General features: G+C 33.5%; 1 long non-coding RNA gene across 1 annotated transcript; it reads left to right on the top strand.

Annotated features, from left to right (window-relative positions):
- The first annotated feature begins 568 nt into the window (after positions 1–568).
- Positions 569–7,919, top strand: LOC138142716 (uncharacterized). Its single transcript, XR_011163526.1, has 3 exons — positions 569–751; positions 5,730–5,882; positions 6,507–7,919. It is a non-coding gene; the product is annotated as an uncharacterized lncRNA (long non-coding RNA).
- Positions 7,920–7,942: the final 23 nt, after the last annotated feature.

The following is a 7,942-nucleotide window of genomic DNA, read 5'->3' as shown; positions in this document are numbered from 1 at the left end:
AATCACTCTCATTTCTTTCCCCAGTTTTTCTGTTTCTTCTCTTATTTAAGTTTTATTTAATTAAATTATTCAAGGAGTTATTTATGTCCCTGAGTCTAATTCAATTTTTCTTTCACTGAGGTTACACATGTAGGCATTTTGACATTGGAATCCTCTTGAGTTTGCACTTTGATTTTCATTACCATGATAGTCATTTTGTATTGTCAGGTTCTTTTGGTAGTTACTATGACTGTTGTTGTTTCTGCTTCTGCTGCTGATTTTCCCAGCCTATTTCTTGACTTTTAAATTTTTGTTAAAGTTGGACTCTGCTCCTATCATAGAGAGGGCAATTGTTTCAAGCTTCAAGTTTGCATGCTATTTCTTTCCTAGCTAATTCTTGAAACCTGTAAGTTTTCAATTCTTTCAGGTTGGTATGAGTTAAGGAGAGATGTGGTCACTCCTCTCCTGGCTTGTGTTCAAGTCTGTGAATGGCCACAGGCACTCTTTTGACCTTTGACCAGTATCCCAGATATCCTGTGGTCACACAGTCTAGTGTGTTAATGTTTCTCCTCACCATGGAACTGTGACCCTGGTCTGGTATCTGGATTCCCATTTGGGCAATGAAATAGAGTCCTGCACTCAGTGAGAGCAAAATGTTTCTGTACTTTCCTTTTAACCAGTTTTACAGGCTTATTACCTGGGGGCTGAGAGGTCCAGAAGCAAACCATTGATGATTCAATTGTTCTCAAGATGTGTGCCTTGGCTTATTGGGGTAAGGTCTTTGATGTTTGTTTGGATCAAGGCAGGAGGGTTCAACTTTGGTTTGTTGGGACATGGTGTGTTAATGGCTTGCTCGGACATGTGCTGGACTGTACTCCACTCTCTGTTCAGTTTTACTGACATTTCTTTTTTACCTTCTATATTGTTTTTGAGTAGAAAACCATTTCACTCGATCATTTTGTTGTTTCTGTAACTATAGAATTCATATTGAGGAATTACTTCAAAATTGTTTGGAGGGTAGTTTGGGAAAACTCAAATGAGTTCCTTCTGTGCTTCATCTTATTTGCTCTGCACTTTCTAGAAAAAGGATTTTTTAAAGGTTGAGATAAGAAGAGATTGAATTCCAGCTGGTACAAAATTATGGACATAGGAAATGCAATATTCTCTATGAGTAACAATGGGAAAGTAAATATTTCTGGATTATAGAGTTCTAGTAGAGAGATTACTGGGGAATAATGTTCAATGAGGCTAGAAGGGTGAGTTTAAATCAAGTTGAAAAGGGTTATAAAAGCTAAACCAGAGTTAAATTTTAATCTAACCATGATACAAAGATACTGGAGTTAACTGAGTAGGAAAACTGCATGATCAGATCCTCATTAAGGAAAATAACAGTTAGCAGTGTATAAAATGGACTAGAAACTTGAGGCAAATAAATCAGTTAGAAGGCTGTTGCAGTAATTTATGCAAGAGATGATGAGATATTGATCTAAGGTGGTGGCTATATGAAAATGGCTCACATATTAAAATGTTATAGAAGTAGAAATAGCAAGCTTTGGCAAATTGCTGAATTGCATAATTAAGAGGATGGAAAAGGAATTTTAGGCATAACACACAGGATGTAACTTGTGGAACTGACATATGTATTGAATGCTTGTGTATTTTCTTGCACTGATCAGAGCACTACTTTTATACTACCATGAAAGGATATATTTCAGAATGACTCATATAGCTGAGGAATATCGGAAGTCACTCATACCCTTCTTAAATAGCTATGCTGCCCATTACATATTGTTTAGAATGGATGATTCAGATTCTCACAGTATACAAGTACTAGCTCCAAACAGATTTCTAATGTGCATACTTTGTATTGCTGTACATCCTAGTTTTAGTTTGTAATGGAATGGCATTAGAAGAACAAGGAAACTTCCATTTATTGCTATCCTTGGCCAATTGGTTATATATTTCAAATAAGGGAATTCCTTTTTGTCAATTTTATTTTTTCCCCTAAGCTTTATAATTGACTACATTAATCAAAGCTCTGAGGAGATGATTCTCCTAAGCAGGGTCGTAGAAGAAAGATAACGCTTGGTAATATTCCTAAAGAGATTTTTGAATAACTAACCAAACATCATAACCATATGACCTTGCCACATTGGCACTCTTAGAATAATTTGGTAAAATAAAGTTTTGAGTGTCTTAGAAGGAGATGATTTCTCCAGTACTTCACCTCTATATTGCAGAAAAGAACAAAAAATACTTCTGTTGCATATGAGTCACTTTCATATTAAATAAAACAAATTGGGGGATTAAAAATTGTATACTGTAGGATCTCCTCTTTATTTTTCTATATTTTAATCACTTACAACTCTCCTAAATATCAATGATAAGACTGTGCATTTAGTATAAACTATGAAGTAGAAATGGGTACAGTAGTTTGAAGAAAATGATTTCCCTCCACATAGAGCATCCAATAGTTAAGTTCATTTTGAAATTGAACCAAATTCATTCAATGTGTGAAAAGGTGTGTTAGGCTGACTGTGAGTATGGCTCCAAGCCAAGAAGTTATTCTTGCCATCATCATGAATATCATATGGTACTTATTAAGTACCTGTATGGGTATGACACCCTGCTGATGGCTATACAAAGAAAATTAAACATAAATTTATAATCTAATGGATATACAGATTTGCATGCTTGTGTAAATTTGCCTAAGGAAAAGAATCACTGCTGCTATTCAAATACACAATATACCCAGGGAAATTTACCTATCCTTGAATTCAGAAAGGGTTAAGGACAGTATAACATTATTGACCAAAGAACTCATGAAATACTGATGGTAAAGTTTTACTTTATTCCTTGACACAACTACCTAATGAGTTATTTCCCTATCTATTCTGAATGTACACTATACTATATTCATTTGTGCAAAATATAAACTTGTTGAGGAAGAGGATCATTTCATTTTTGCCTTTGTATTTCCAGAACCTAATACAGTGGGTGACATATAGCAAATATGTGATAAATAATTTTTCTCATAATGAAATATAAGAAACTTGAAGTCAGAGACTATTTTACTTCATGTTTGTATCACCAGCAGTTAACAAACTGTGTAATACATACATAACACTTATTTAAATGTTCATTAAATGATTCATTGAATTGAAAATTAATCAATTGGGGCGGCCAGGTAGCACAGTGAGTAAGAGCGCTGGCTTCAGTGATGAGAACACCTGGAGATCGAATCTGGGCTCAGACACTTAGCACCCACCCAGAAATACCTGGCCATGTAACCTTGAGCAAGTTACTTAATCCCAATTACTTAGGGGCGGCCAGGTGGCTCAGCTAGTAAAAGCACCGGCTCCAGTGTCGGGATGACCTGGATCAAATCCGGGCTCGGATGCTCAGCACCACACCCAGAAATAATAACTGGCCGTGTAACCTTGAGCAAGTTACTTAACCCCAATTGCTTAAAAGAAAGAAAATTAATCAATTAACATTAAGTTCATAAGTATCTAATATGTACCATCCTTACATTTACACATAGACTGTGGAAAAAATGTGGAACTTTTGCTTTTATGTATTTTTTCTTCTGTTGAAGCCAGGGGGCTATTAACACTTTTCTAAAAAAAAGTTTACAGGTTTTTTTTCCCCCTCACTACCTTAATGACATGTCAGATTCATGATAAATTATTAGTATAATTGGAGCATCCTAAGAGTAATTTATGTGCATTAATTTTGTGAAAAGTTAAATGCTTTGTAAAAATAAAATATTACTAGTTTGAAACCTGCTTTAGCCTCTCCGATTCCATCTGAATTAACTTTTTGTACTCCTTGTATATTTATCAAATTAAATTTCATTTTAAATTATTTATTTATATATCATCATTATTAGTTGAGTTAAGTACTTTGAGCACTTAAACCATTTCAATTTATACTTATCCACTTTCATCTTGCTTTTTTTTTTTAACCTAGAAGTTTCTTCACTGAAGGTATGTCATTTTTGTCCTAGTTGCCCCAACACCTTGAACAGTGTATTGAACTATCAAATAAATGTACATTAAGGATTAAATCTTCAAAGATGAGTAGGCTTTCTAAATATATTTATCTGATTCTGATAGTTTAATTCAATGATTCAACTTATTAAATGTCGACTATGTGTAAGGCATCTGTACAGGAATACAAAGTTACAATTGGACCCAGTCCCTATGAAAAAGGAATTGGCATTCTAGCATCATATTGGGTAAAAGGGTATGATAAGAAGGTAAATATAATAAAAATATGTAGTAATATAGCCACAGGACAGATACACATAAACTGTTTTAAAAGAAATTTCAATAGGGAGAAGTAGCTCTTTTGTTTAACTGTAGTCAATATATTACTGATAGGATTTTCCTTCAATTATCATTCAATTTTCTTAAAAGATTAAATTTATAAATCCTAGGTGTTTAAACAATTTGGCCAACAATGACATCTGTAGTAGGTGAGAGGTTGAGGTTTATCAAAGAGATTGTACAATGCCTCTATATTTGGCTCTCTTTAAATTATACTTATGATCATTTGCTGAAAGTATTACATTTCTAGATCTAGTTTTCTATTAGTGGGACAGGTTGATAGTGGGAGATAGTACTTAATAGCAAGGAAGAAAGAACAATGTATATGTTTATTTGGCATACATTGTTCACATATGGGGTAAGTTACTTGAGCAAAAGTTCTGGGTAAGTCATGTGGTAAAAAAAAGCATAAGAAACCCTGATGACTTCTTGCCACATATATGAAAAGAAAAAAAAATAAGACTATAAGCTAAATGATAATAAATGCTCATAAAGTCTGTTTTAGGAATTCTATTTAGATATGTAACATCCAGACAACCTATGAAACATTTTACACTCAAATTAGCAAACATAACCTTTGAATGGAACATTAATGAAACATTTTATAATAGGCAGCAAAAAAACTCCTAATATAACAGGAGTTGAATCTAAATCATTTTGCCCCTATCAGCTTGAATAATTATTCCTTGAAAATGCTCACTAGCAATACCCTCACATGAGAAGAAATAGGTGAAAATAAGTGGAAAAAATATTGCTTGAAATCTGTTGATTACTAGTCTAAGAACTGTCAACTTTTAGCTTATGATATGGCTATAATTTGTTATAGCCCTGGATAGTTTTATATTCTTAAACCAATGTGTGGAATGAACAATAGAAAATTAGCTTAGAACAAAACTTGAAAAAAAATGACATTTTGGAGGATTAGTGGACCAATGATCAATAAGATTTTAATTTTGGTTAAGGCAATGTGTTAAAAACTCAGGATACAAAAACAAAAATAAAAAAAAAAAACTCTGACCTTCAGGATCTTGTCTTCTATTATATTATAGAATTATCTTATCTTATCTTCTCTATCTTTTAGAAAATAATATGTGCTCAGCTAAGGGACACATAGCAAGGTAGAGATAAAGTATTAATAGCAGAAGGATACAAAATTGCCTCATATAATTCATGGCACTTTGGATTGATGTTATCTATGTTAACAGGGATATCTACCCTAAAAAAAATTTGAAGACCTCTAGCAGAATGGGAAAATGAGAAGAATTTGTTCCAATGGCCATAAAGGTGACTGAAGCAGGGAACATGGAGAAATTAGAGATTGGTCAGACATTAATGATGCCAAGGTCATCATTTCATCCCAAGTCGTCACAAATCATTTTTACTTTTTTTTCCCCTACCAATGGAATCTGATGACTCCAGAAGAGAGGGTGTAGCTGGAAACTTGAAACTCTGCCTTGCATAAATCTGACTCACCTTATGAATCAAGAAATCACCCATGATGTCGTTGGTCCTGTTCGAAATGAAGGAAAAATTGCATCATCTGCGGTACCCATTTCACAAGATTGTTGAGAGGTTGGTTTTGATGATGCATAAAAAATAGTATAAAAATTAATAAATAGGGTTTTTAAAATAAAGGTCCAATTCATTGAACCATTCTTGTTATTTTCTGGAATTTACTCAGATTCAAACATTAAATGTGATATTAACTAATTTAAGTAAAATTTTATTATTCTATAGGTTTATTTCTATTATTTCATATTTTAATAAAACAGTGTGAATTAAGATTTTGTTAAACTTCCAGGCATTTTCTGCCTTAGGCTCTTTTGAATTTATTTGCACCTATATAGTATATTGCAGATCAATTCTTAATTGATTTTATGATTATGATCAATATTATATTTTAGTAGCTTCTTTGAAACTCTTGTGTTTGATTTGGAATGTTACAAATTAATATAGTTAATAAAAGTATTCAGTTTAGTATGATTATTCTGAAATTAATTAGACTTTAATATTACTCAAATTAAGTCTATAATTACTGTCATTTATAAAGATATATAATTTTGGAATGTAACAAGGCTACTGTGGTATTATTTTTTTCTTTATTTGCTCTCCATTCTTCCCAAAACATAAATATTTCAAACCATATGACATAATCAGTAAATAATATGTTATTGTCATATTTTTTTCTCTTTTTAGACATTTTACTGTCAGCTGTGTCTTATGGATAATAATATATAGTGATGTGAGGCAATGCGGTACACTGAAATAAGGCCCTGCGTTGAGATTGGGAATTGAAGAATCTATTTTGAAATTCTACCTTTCATACTCAACAACTGTGTGAACTTGCATAAATGATTTAATTATCTGAGCCTCAGAAGGAAGTTGGACTTGATAATATATTGAGTCATTTCAAACTCTGAATCAATGTTACTATATTTCTTAAAATAATACAATGGTAAATATAGGATAAACATGCATGAATTATAATCACTCTTTTCAGCAAACATTTACTTTATAAGTAATATTAAAATATTAGCTTTTTGGGGGCCCAAACACACTTTTTCTCTAGTTATACAATTTTGTTTGAATATCTCATTAGCCACTGGATTCAATTATTATTTCTATGCCAATGATTCCTAAATCTATTTTTCCAATCCTAATCTGCCTGCTAACTTTCATACCCACATTTCAGTGGTCATTTAGTTGTTTCAAATATGATAATGCATAGACATCTTAACCTCAGCATGTACAACATTAACTCTCTCATCTTTTCCCCCAAACCCTCTCCTTATCCTAACTTCCCTATTACATTTTAGAGTGCCATCATCCTGTCATACAGCTTTGAAATGTATGTGTCATCTCCTACTCTTCACTCTCTTTTGAACAATCCATAGAAATTTTGTTACCAAGTTTGAGTTTGCCTTCATAGCACTTCTTATATACTCCCCATTATCTCTTCAGACATTGCCACCACCCTAGCAAATGCCCCCATCATCTCACACCTGGACTATTACAATGGCCTGCTACTTTGTCTCTGTTTCAGATCCTTATTGATTCCAATCTACCTTTAAGCCAGTAGTCAAAGTGATCTTCCTAAAAATCAAGTCTGTTTATTTAACCTACCTATGAAATAAGCTCTAGGTAGTCTCTATGTCTTTAAGGTACAAATATAAAATAATATGTTTGACATTCAAAGACCTTCATAACCTGATCCCCTCCTATATTCTCAGTCTCATTGATCCTTACTCACCCCCAAAAGTTGTGATCCAGTGACCCTGACCTCCTTTCTGATCATCTCCCAATTTGTGCATTTTTACTGGCTGTCCCCCATGCCTGGAGTTTACTCCTATCTTGTAATGGTAAGGGAATTTGAAGATCTTTGTCCCTTAATGGGCCTCACTTGGAACGCAACAAGAGAAGCTTGCTTAGGAGAGGCTTGTTTTTAAGGAAGGCCCACACTTTTTGTTACTTTGTAATTAGGCAGTGGGTCACAAAGGTTGTGATATCCTCTGACCCTGAAGAAGACTCTCTCTGTCTCTCTGTTTCTCTGTCTCTGTCTCTCACTCTGTCTACACACACACACACACACACACACACACACACACACACACACACACACACACACACACACA

Source organism: Petaurus breviceps, unplaced genomic scaffold (assembly GCF_028583685.1).
Source record: "Petaurus breviceps papuanus isolate PSGF00001 unplaced genomic scaffold, PetGlider_PUasm1.0 90602, whole genome shotgun sequence".
NCBI classification, from domain to species: Eukaryota; Metazoa; Chordata; class Mammalia; order Diprotodontia; family Petauridae; genus Petaurus; species Petaurus breviceps.
The sequence above is the reverse complement of the archived record's forward strand: the minus strand, read 5'-3'. Positions and strand labels throughout refer to the sequence as shown.